The 11,943-nt window shown below is 40.8% G+C and overlaps 1 pseudogene; it reads right to left on the reverse strand.

Annotated features, from left to right (window-relative positions):
- Positions 1-2,138, reverse strand: part of LOC120039780 — an 86,998-nt pseudogene extending 84,860 nt beyond the window's left edge.
- Positions 2,139-11,943: the final 9,805 nt, after the last annotated feature.

An 11,943-nucleotide genomic window follows, 5' to 3' on the forward strand; every position in this document is an offset into this window, starting at 1 on the left:
TTCTAGCTAACAGTTCATTCAAAGTGTCCATAAGCATTACGTAAAACACAGCATATTCCCGAATCTGACCCCCCCATGCGAAATTGAAAAACTGTCGAACCTCAATATTGTTGAATTTATTTCGGCGCAAAACATGTACACTTCGATCAAGACCTCCCCCCTCCAGATTTGCTAGGCAATTGTCCAACTGTTCAAAAACATCGTATTGGGTTTCAGACTCTTCGGACAAGGGTGTTAAAGGCTGATTTATAGGTGTCTGGGGTGCCGAATTAAACCTAGGGCTCTCGTTCTGTACACTGAGCTCAAGACCGCCCCCCTCCAGATTTGCTAGACATTTGTCCAACTGTTCAAAAACATCATATTGGGTTTCAGACTCTTCGGACAATGTTGTTAAAGGCTGTCTTAGAGGTGTATGTGGGGCCGAATTAAACCTAGGGCTCGCGTTAAGCTGGGTAATTAGAGATATGATGGTTTCGGGAATCTGTGATAACATGTTTTCCTCGGAAGGCCCTGACTCATTCATACGTGTAATAATGTCTATGAGTTCGGAGGGAATCTGTGATAATAGATTTTCATCTATTGTCATTATGTCAATTACCCCCGAATCATTCATATGGTTAACTATATCTTGGAGCTCTGTAGGGATCATGGCTAAGAGGGTTTCAATTGTCTCGCTTAGGTCTATAGGGGGCGCCATTTGTCTAATTAAGGATGTGTGTGTGTTTACATGTGTGTTTTTTAACAGCGGTATTTGCTTGTTTTAGCCCTAATGTTTTTTAACATACGGGGTAGCTCGCTACGCCAGAATGACACATCCTGACTGTATTGATGCTCGAGTAGAATACACATGCGCCTCTGGAGTAGAGCCTTTCGTGATTTTAAACCCAGGGTAAACGCTTTGAAAAAACGTTCTTGGTCTATTTCAGAATCTGCTGTTGCCCCCACAGAATTGGCCGATTCAAGAAGGTTGGCAGCTTCACAGAACATCAAATCGTCTACCTCAGAAATGTCATTTAAATCTTTGAAATCATCAGGTTTCGCTGTTTTCTTGACTGGTGTCTTTGGAGCCTCCTCGGTGATGCTTGTCTGGGCATCCTCCGATGTTTGTGCGTTGTCTTTATAAGCCGGTGAGGAGTCTGAAATAAAAATAATACATACAAAAATAGGTTATTAACCCTAAAATATGTTAAAAATGCCAAATACATTTCAGATATAAGCCTATATATTAACAATACATTAATTAAATACCTCGGCTTTTTTGACGAGGGCTGTTCTGAAGAAGTTCTGAAACCAGGGGCTGATGTCTTTGTTCAGCCAGTATTACAGCATCTGCAGGTTCGGTAGATGTTGAGCCTGAAAAAAACAATATAAGGCCTTGTTTTAACATATTCCGGCATAAAAAAATATATAAATAATAAAATAATAAAATATCGCTATAAATAATAATATATAATTGATTCATACCTTGTCCTTGGAACGAGGTCTCGTGAATATCGGCCAAGTAGAATTGTTCGGGTGAAGCGGAACTGTGGATCTGAGCACTAATTGTCCGTTGGTGTTTAGAAATATGGGGGACACCGGTGTCCTGTCCCTGGGGAGTTGACCTGCCGTTTAAATCCTGTGTTCGTGGCTTGTGTGTAAAAACATCCGGGTCATAGGGGATAATTGTCTCGTAGTCATATGCTTGGCAGAAACCGTTCAGGCTCCATAGGGCCTCGTTTAACCTTCTAGGCTTTAGGTCCTCTGTAAACATATAAAATAACTTTTAATATAAGATGCCCACACTTTTTGTTTTTAAGGTATAAATATTTTTATGTATGGAATTCTTGGAGCTTACTTACGTTTACAATTCAGGGTAGGCGTTTGTTTGTCTGCAATTTGTTCCGGAGCCCCATTGGATGGTTCGAGCTCAGTTATACCTCGGAGTATCTGCGTGAATGCTTCAGAATCTATAAAACATTCGACAATATTAAAGCTATAACCACTTTAGCTAATATTGCCTTGTTATACGGTAAGCATACTGGTCCTAATGCATGTTTAATATTTCTATAACATACCACGCTTTTCAAACAATTCCCCACAACAACCAAATCTAATATAAAGATTTATTTCAAGAACTCACCTTGCGATAGATCCATTAGACTGTTTTCCCAGATTATCTTTTTAACGCTTCAGTCCGATAACGATTCTTGGCGTTTCTGGAGGTGCTGTTTGCATCGGAACTAAAACGCTGCTAACAGGGTCGCGGTTGTCAATAGAGTTTGTCCCCCCACTACCTAGAGAAAGTACTGTATGATTTTCACATAGCATTTGGGGTTTGTCGTTTTTTAGGACTAGACCCCAGCTATATTTAACTCCTACGTTATTTGGTTCAAACAATGGGTTTGGTGTGTTTAAACCTTATTACACCCAGGGCTATTCTACAAACTAACCGGTGTGGTAGCACCTCGATGCTGGGGGTTGGGAGTTCTAGACAAAAAGGGGCTGATTTACTTTTTTTAAACCCTACAGCCTCTGTTTTAGACCCTAGAACATAAATTATGTTTTGACATGTTGTTAATGATTCGTAAGTGGCCGTAAGACAAAGACTAGCGAGAGAGAGAGAGCCTTGAGCGCTGACGCATATCCATTTATGAACACACCCCGCCCCGTTTTCTTTGTTTTGAAACACACACACACACAGCCACTCCAGCACACGCACGCCCACACACGCGCGCACATGTCTTTTTCCGCAAGTTTTCTCCTCAGGGACAGACTGAGCTAAGAGTGAACAAACTAACGAGTTCATGACATGGTGAGATTCTGATTTTAAAACCATTTATTTCATTCAAAATATTTAGTACATACATTTTATAACCGTTCACAATTAAGGTCTTTTACGATGCCTTTCTTACAGATCCAGGGGGCTTATGCAACCACCCCCCATTATCAGTGTCGAGTTCGCCCTCAAAAGGCATGGCTCTCTTGCAAGGTCCATCAACACTTGGTAAGTTTTCACTCCAGGGGTAGATCCTCCGTCGGGCCTTTTGGTCTTGACTCTGTCTCAAGGAAAGCCTCGCCCAGCGCTTTAACTGTTCCCCATTTTGGAAGAGAATGTCCAGCTTATTCATAAGGGTTATGAAAATCGGATAATCCAACCATTTAAAACTAAACACAGGAATAAAAAAGTTGACATCTTTGCAGGCTCTGGAAGCTACAGGAGAATTGACAGACTTTGTAGCATTAGCACCATCATAAAATTCACAGGCTAAAATTGTCACTTTGTTATTAGGGGCATAGTCCATTGAAGCGATTCTTAGAGCTTTCAGATCACTGCGTCCGCAGACCTGTTCTTCCAACGCATAGCCCGGCAGCTGTGTACCACTCAGAACCTGTTCAATTTTACATAGCGCCAGCCTGATCTTTAGCCATTCTCTCATCCCCAGAGCAGGAGAAAAAATCCCAGGTTTTGCCTGATAAACGGGTTTGGGGCCACTGTCTGTGAATATCTTTACCGTAGAATCCTCCGGGTGGAATATGTAAGAAATGTGGCCTTCACTCGTACCCAAAAATCCTTTAAAACATTCTGGAGCTTCACACAGAACTTCTTCAAGGCTTTGGTCACTGGGTTCATGACAAGCCGAGCATAACATCCCTAAAATTGGCATAGGTGGCATTTTTGTTTAATATTCAGGGGGTTATCATGTACAGACTTAAACAGGGGGATTGTTCCTAGGGCTTTATAAGGCTGTGCCCCTGACATTAGTGTTTCCTAGACAACAACCCCGGAGGGCTATAAGCTATAAAATAGGCCTTACTCTTTGAAATGTTCAGCACACACACCCCCAACCACCCCACCCCCCTCAAACCAAAAGGGGGGGTCAGGACAGGAAACCCTGGGCTTGCACGCGTCAGCAGAACATCAGCAGAACATAGGGTCATCAATCATTTTTTTGACAGCTGGACTTAGGGTCATCAATCAAAATTTTGACGCGTGACATCTACTTTAATCTCTCTCTCCACTGCACCCAAAGGACATCGAGCCAACATGACATAATTGTGGGAAGGGATTTTCAGTGAGTTTCAGAAGAAAATAAATTGGTAAAACATTCAAATAAAATCATTTTTGGATAAAACTACACTAAATATAATCACATCACCAAATAATTGAATAAAACATATATTTTGCGTCCTCCTCTGGGTACATTGACTTCAATACAAAACCTAGGAGGCTCATGGTTCTCAAGGCTTCCATAGACTTAAACAGTAATTATGACAACTTCCGGAGGACATCCTCCAACCTATCAGAGCTCTTTCAGCATGAACCTTCTCCGCTGTGCAATGTGGTTTCCGAGCTGGTCATGGGTGCACCTCAACCCCGCTCAAGGCACGAAATGATATCATAACCGCCATCGAGAAGAGACAATACTGTGCAGCCGTATTCATGGGTTGGCACCCCCCATTGGGTTGTGCCATGGCGAAGATCTTTGTGGGCTATACTCGGCCTTGTCTCAGGATGGTAAGTTGGTGGTTGAAGATATCCCTCTAGTGGTGTGGGGGCTGTGCTTTGGCAAAGTGGGTGGGGTTATATCCTGCCTGTTTGGCCCTGTCCGGGGGTATCATCGGATGGGGCCACAGTGTCTCCTGACCCCTCTTGTCTCAGCCTCCAGTATTTATGCTGCAGTAGTTTATGTGTCGGGGGGCTGGGGTCGTCTGTTATATCTGGAGTATTTCTCCTGTCTTATCCGGTGTCCTGTGTGAATTTAAGTATGCTCTCTCGAATTCTCTCTTTCTCTCTTTCTTTCTTTCTCTTTCTCGGAGGACCTGAGCCCTAGGACCATGCCTCAGGACTACCTGGCATGATGACTCCTTGCTGTCCCCAGTCCAGCTGGCCGTGCTGCTGCTCCAGTTTCAACTGTTCTGCCTGCGGCTATGGAACCCTGACCTGTTCACCGGAGGTGCTACCTATCCCAGACCTGCTGTTTTCAACTCTCTAGAGACAAACGTTTCTTAAACAGAAAAAAACGGGATAAACATACCTGAATTTGTCAAATAAAATCAAACTTGTCAAATGCGCCGAATACAACAAGTGTAGACCTTACAGTGAATTGCTTACTTACAAGCCCTTAACTAACAGTACAGTTCAAGAAGAGTTAAGAAAATTGGCAAATGACCAAAAGTAAAAAATAATAAAAAGTAACACAATAAAATAACAATAACAAGGCTATATACAGGGGGTACTGGTACCGAGTCAATGTGCGGGGGTACAGGTTAGTCGAGGTAATTTGTACATGTAGGTAGGGGTGAAGTGACATTTCATAGATAATAAACAGCAACTAGCAGCTGTGTACAAAACAAATGGAGGTGGGGTCAATGTAAATAGTCCGGGTGGCCATTGATTAATTGTTCAGCAGTCTTATGGCTTGGGGGTAGAAGCTGTTAAGGAGCCTTTTGGTTCTAGACTTGGTGCTCCGGTACCGCTTGACGTGCGGGAGCAGAGAAAACAGTCTATGACTTGGGTGACTGACAATTTTTGGGTCTTTCTTTATATAGGTCCTGGATGGCAGGAAGCTTGGCCCCAGTGATGTTCACTACCCTCTGTAGTGCATTACGGTCAGATGCCGAGCAGTTGCCATACCAGGCGGTGATGCAACCGGTCAGGATGCTCTCGATGGTGCAGCTGTAGAACTTTTTGAGGATCTGGGGACCCATGCCAAATCTTTTCAGTCTCCCGAGGTGGAAAACTTGTTGTCGTGCCCTCTTCACGACTGTCTTGGTGTGTTTGGACCATGATAATTAGTTGGTGATGTCTTCACGACTGTCTGTCCATGTGTCACTGTCTGTCACCTAAAAAACGTATCTCGACCTGTGTGCACCTACGTTCTAAACTTTCATTCATAGGCTAGGTTGTAGCAACCTCATGATGGGTATAGGGAAAATTCTTGTATCATGTAGTAGCCGAAACCTATTGCTGTTACATTGAACAGGGTGAATGGAATATGAATGACAGTCATCTAATATGCTGTAATAGAATTAAGGCCATGCTCATAAAAAAACAAATCGTTCTGCCTCATCTTAAACGGCACTGTTAGGATGGTGGATGATTCTTGGTACACATGGGAAACTGTTGAGCTGGAAAAACCCAGCAACTTTGCAGTTCTTGACACAAACCGGTGCACCTGGCACCTACTACCATCCCCCGTTCAAAGACACTTCAATATTTTGTCTTCCCCATTCACCCTCTGAATGATACACATACACAATCCATGTCTCAGTTGTCTCAAGGCTTACAAATCCTTATTTAACTCATCTCCTCCCTTTCATCTACACTGATTGAAGTGGATTTAACTCGTGACATCAATAAGGGATCATAGCTTTAGCCTGTATTCACCTGGTCAGTTTATGTCATGGAAGGAGCAGGTGTTATTAATGTTTTGTAGACTCAGTGTAAAGCACTACAGATAATCAAGAGCTATTTGAATGTGATGCATTTGCTCTATTGTTTACAGCGGGGTTGGGAAATTCCAGTCCTCGAGGGCCTGATTAGTGTCACAGTTTTGCCCCAGCCCCAGCTAACACACCTGACTCCAATAATCAACAATTCATGATCTTCAGTTTAGAATGCAATTTGATTAATCAGCTGTGTTTGCTAGGGAGGGAGAAAAAGTGTGACATCAATCAGGCCCCGAGGACTGGAGTTGCCCACTCCTGGTTTACAGGATGATTTGTATCTTAAAGAGCGTAGCTTTAAGGGAATAGTACCGTCACATCTAAATAAAAACGAATGTAAAAAATGAACAGAGCAAATGTGTATTAAAACACTACCTAATCATATAAGTATTCATTCAACATTTACATATTCATATTGTAATGAAACAGTAGGGAGCAGGTCTCGAACCCTCGACCTTCTAGCCCGAGGTCCGGCGCGCTATCGACTGTGCCGCAAAAGCATGCTCTTGCGGCAGGGTCGATTTCAGCGATTATAAACCCAGGGTCGCTATTATTATTACACTTAAGCTTCTACGTCTGTATACAGGACGGTATTATTTGTAAGACGTAAGAGAAAATATATCAGCTTATTGTTAAATTATTATGACGTTCTTTCCAATAGAAAAGTGTAGTAACTATTGTTTCCAAACTGCGTTACCCACTCCAGCCAGCAGAAGGTGATGGGAGTCTTTCGGGTGATGCTTCTTGCGTGACGTATAATCTAGTGGACGGGACAGGAGGCTTCTTCAACAGCGACAAAGGCTTCTGGTTTAACCACGCGGTGCTTTGCTAGCAAACCTAAAACTCTTTAGACAATTCTTGTGTATATTACTCTTAGTGTTTCGAACATAATTCTGTTTACATATCTACTGGTTCATTTATAAACGTAATTTGCTTGTTAAATTAGCAGTGTGTTACATTGATACTGCACTAGGTTAATTTCCCGGAGCATAAACGCACAAATCTAGACGGAGAAAGAAACTCTGGTGAAAGGAGGCAAAGAGGCTTGAAGAATGAAAATGGAGAAACAAGAGGATGATATTACAGTGAAAGAGGAAGATGGGAAAGAGGTTGTCAAAGTGGAAAAAGAGGTAGAAGCTTTCAGAATCAAAAAGGAGGAAGATGCCGTAAAATTGAAAGAAGAGGAAGAACCTTTTCGAGTAAAAGAGGAGGATATCGCAATAAAAGAGAAGGAGACTGAAGTTCCGATTACCACCAGTGAGTACTGTCTTAAAAACAGGGACACAAACTATGCAGTTGTTGAACTGTGTTTTTTAAGGGGCATTCTACTGAAGTTCTGCACTTTGATATGTTGTTCAGTACTGTAGGAATTGTTTAAGGGGCAATCTGCCATTGGTACATATATTTGTGCACTTCAAAATTGTATTTATTGAATTCTCTATGTGGTCTATAATTAAAGTGCACTTATTCTAATATAACAGGCTTTTAAAATATAATATACAGTGCATCATTTCTACTTAAAATATCAAAGGGACGCAAAATGCACCCATTTTGTGGAACGGCCCTTTAACATTTGCACCACAGTGGTGGGAAAAGTACGCAATAGTCATACTTGAGTAAAAGTACAGATACCCGAATAGAAAATTACCCAAGTAAAAGTGAGTCACCTAGTAAAATACTTCCTGAGTAAAAGTCTAAAATATACTGAAGTATCAAAAGTAAAAGTATATAAATCATTTCAAATTCCTTATTTAAGCAAACCAGATGGTGCCATTTTCTAGTTTTTAAATGTTTTATTTACAGATAGCCAGGGACGCACTCCAACTCTCAGACAATCTACAATTGAAACGTGTGTTTAGTGAGTCCGCCAGATAAGAGGCAGTGATGATTACCAGGGATGTTCTCTTGATTGGTGAGTGAATTGGACCATTTTCCTGTGCAGCTAAGCCTTCAAAATGTAATGAATACTTTTGGGTGTCAGTGAAAATGTATGGAGTAAAAAGTACATCATTTTCTTTAGGAATGTAGTGAAGTAAAAGTCAAATTAGTCAAAAATAGTAAAGTACAGATTCCCTGAAAAACTACTTAAATCGTACTTGAAAGTCTTTTTTACTTAAGTACTTTATACCACTGATCACAAAAAAAAGAAGCATAATTAAAGTGGCTAATTTAGGCCCTTTTTAGCCATATATTCATGCCTCTTGTAACACTCTGTAATTGCAATAGATGGTCATAAGTTTACCATCTGTTTGATGTTCTCGTTCACACAGGAGAGAGACATGACTATCCTGGATCCTCTGGGGAGCCTCAAAAACATCCTGCTGATGAGGAAGAGAAGAGTCTCTCCAGATCAGAACACCAGATGGTACAGCTTGGTTTGGTCTAACATACAGCTTGCTCTATCGGGGTCTGGGTTTCTGTAAGGCACTTTATGACAACAGTGACATCAGCATCCATAATGATATGTGTCTGTCCCCTCTTTATGGTTACCAGGAAAATGCTAGCCCTTCCACCCTCCCGGAGTCCCCGTGTCGTGCCTCTCCCGGTAGCACCTTACTGCTGGGTATGAAAAGGTTGTCTGTGCAGCTGGTGGACTGCAGGAAAACAACAGGTCTGAGTGGAACTGTGAGAGGAGGAGAAGAGAAGAAAGGATCAGATTTGACTCATCAAAGTAAGTGCTGTAGTTTAGTTTGAACAAATACAATAGATCTGCCCACTGGTATCTGTTACCAGGACAACCAGCATAGTTCTGTTAGTTGACATGAAGATGGACTGGTATCTTTTACTAGTAGGGCTGTCACAGACTAATAAACATCTTGTTTGACTTAGTCACCTGTTCTTTCGACGAATCAATTGGTGCACATTTTAAACGTGTATTTCTATATATACACTACCGTTGAAACGTTTGGGGTCAATTAGAAATGTCCTTGTTTTTGAAAGAAAAGCACATTTTTTGTCCAATAAAATAACATCAAATTGATCAGAAATACAGTGTAAACATTGTTAATGTTGTAAATGACTGTTGTAGCTGGAAATGGCAGATTGTTTTATGGAATATCTACATAGGCGTACAGAGGCCCATTATCAGCAACCATCACTCCTGTGTTCCAATGGCACTTTGTGTTACCTAATACAAGTTTATAATTTTAAAAGGCTAATTGATCATTAGAAAACCCTTTTGCAATTATGTTAGCACCGCTGAAAACTGTTATGCTGATTTAAAGAAGCAATAAAACTGGCCTTCTTTAGACCAGTTGAGTGTCTGGAGCATCAGCATTTGTGGGTTTGATTACAGGCTCAAAATTGATCAATTAGCCTTTTAAAATGATAAACTTGGATTAGGTAACACAACGTGCCATTGGAACACAGGAGTGATGGTTGCTGATAATGGGCCTCTCTACGCCTATGTAGATAAGCAGCCATTTCCAGCTACAATAGTCATTTATAACATTAACAATGTCTACACTGTGTTTATGATCAAATTTATGTTATTTTAAATGGACAAAAATAGCTTTTCTTTCAAAAACAAGGACATTTCTAAGTGACCCCGAACTCTTGAATGGTATTGTATATCCTCACACCATCCATGTTGTAAACAGCATTCTGCATGAATTCCGACTGAACTTGCAACAAAACAATTTTATGTAACATTGTTTAACATGGTCAAGTTCGGTTTCTGTGCAATCTTCAGACACTCTAGAAGGCAACCAAACTCGTTTCATCGTTCTACATTATGTATTGGCTATACAACACCTGAATTAGCCCATGAAGGGTCTTGGTCCAATGACCACCTATCGTTTTGAAACCTAGCTAGATAGCCAATGAGCTGGGCTTTCCAGCAGTATGTGAACGCCGTTTGTAGGACAAACAGCCACCATGCTAGAGCTGTGCACAACAGAGTTCATTCTCTGGTGAAAGGAAACAGGACGCACTGTAGTTTACGTTTCACAGCAGTTCCTTCTCTTCTACAAACTTCTCAAATCTGAAAAAGTTAAACATGGCTACTAAGAGTGGAAAAGCTAAATCTCAGTCCAAGTATAAACATTTTGATGATATTATTGCAGACATTGACCAGGAGAGTGACACAGAAGGAATGGATGAGGACTCTGTGAGTGACCACAGTTATGATTCCAGCGCGGAAGAAATGTTTTTGGAAGGAAAAGATCCACTTTTAGACCAGTAAGTAAAATAGGTTTTTGCTTCTCATGCTAATGCAGTTGTTTCAATGGTCACATATTCATTTGATATTTTTTGTTGATTTATTTATTTATTTATATATATATATATATATTTATTTATTTATTTATTTATACACACTTTCGAAGTTTACATACTCTTAGGTTGGAGTCATTATAACTCGTTTTTCAACCACTCCACAAATTTCTTGTTAACCTCACTAGGGTATCTGGGACGGTAGCGTCCCACCTCGTCAACAGCCCGTGAAACTGCCGGGCGCAAAATTCAAAACAGAAATCTCATGATTTAAATTCCTCAAACATACAAGTATTTCACACCATTTTAAAGATACACCTGTTGTAAATCCAGCCAAAGTGTCCGATTTCAAAAAGGTTTTATGACGAAAGCACACCAAACGATTGTTAGGTTAGAGCCAAGTCACAGAAAAATACATCCATTTTTCCAGCCAAAGAGAGTAACAAAAAGCAGAAATAGAGGTAAAATTAACTTCTCTTAAAACTTCTTATGGCTGCTGTACCGATATCGGTACAACATCCGGGAAAATTTCATAATGACTAACTAAAATAAAACGTCGTAACATTAAACATTCTTGAAAATGCAAGTGTCTTTCATGCTTCAAAAGATTAGAATCTTGGTAATCAAACTACGTTTTCCGATTTAAAATAGCTATTACAGAGAACAAGCTTTTGTTTGAGAAGAGCGATCAACAACAACAAACATTTTCCGCCATGACAGGTTTGACAAAATTATGATTTACATTCTGATATCTTGCTCTTATTTCTCTTCCCGAGGGTCCCAGTGATCAAACAAAGTGCCGTTTTCTTTGATAAAATCCATTTTTGTAGTCTAAAACTAAACATTTTGGAAACCGTTTGCCTCGCGACTTCCATCTCTATCAACTTTTTACGGAGCATTCGACGTAATTACATACAGTAAACAATCGTTTATCTAGTCATGGTTGGTTTCATTGTAATCCTCTGGATGTTTGCAACACAGCCAGACGTAACTGTTTTTTTTGCGGGGAGTATTGACCGAAGTGAGCTGATTTGACGACAACAAGCAATGACATCTTTGCGCACCAGTAATATTGGCGAAGCTTCGTTGATTGACTGTATTTCTGCCCAATGACCACAGATCTTCTTGAAATCTAGCTGGGTAGATAGCCAATGAGTGGAGGTAAATGCCAGTATGTGATGTTATGGGTTGGACCACCATCCCTTGTTTCTGAACGCAAGCGTAACACGCGTTCTTTCGCCATCGACCATCAGACTAGTTGCACCACAGCTCATTACGCACGGAATTTGTTTGGAAAGTTTT

The sequence above is a fragment of the Salvelinus namaycush genome, unplaced genomic scaffold (genome assembly GCF_016432855.1).
Source record: "Salvelinus namaycush isolate Seneca unplaced genomic scaffold, SaNama_1.0 Scaffold3, whole genome shotgun sequence".
NCBI lineage: Eukaryota > Metazoa > Chordata > Actinopteri > Salmoniformes > Salmonidae > Salvelinus > Salvelinus namaycush.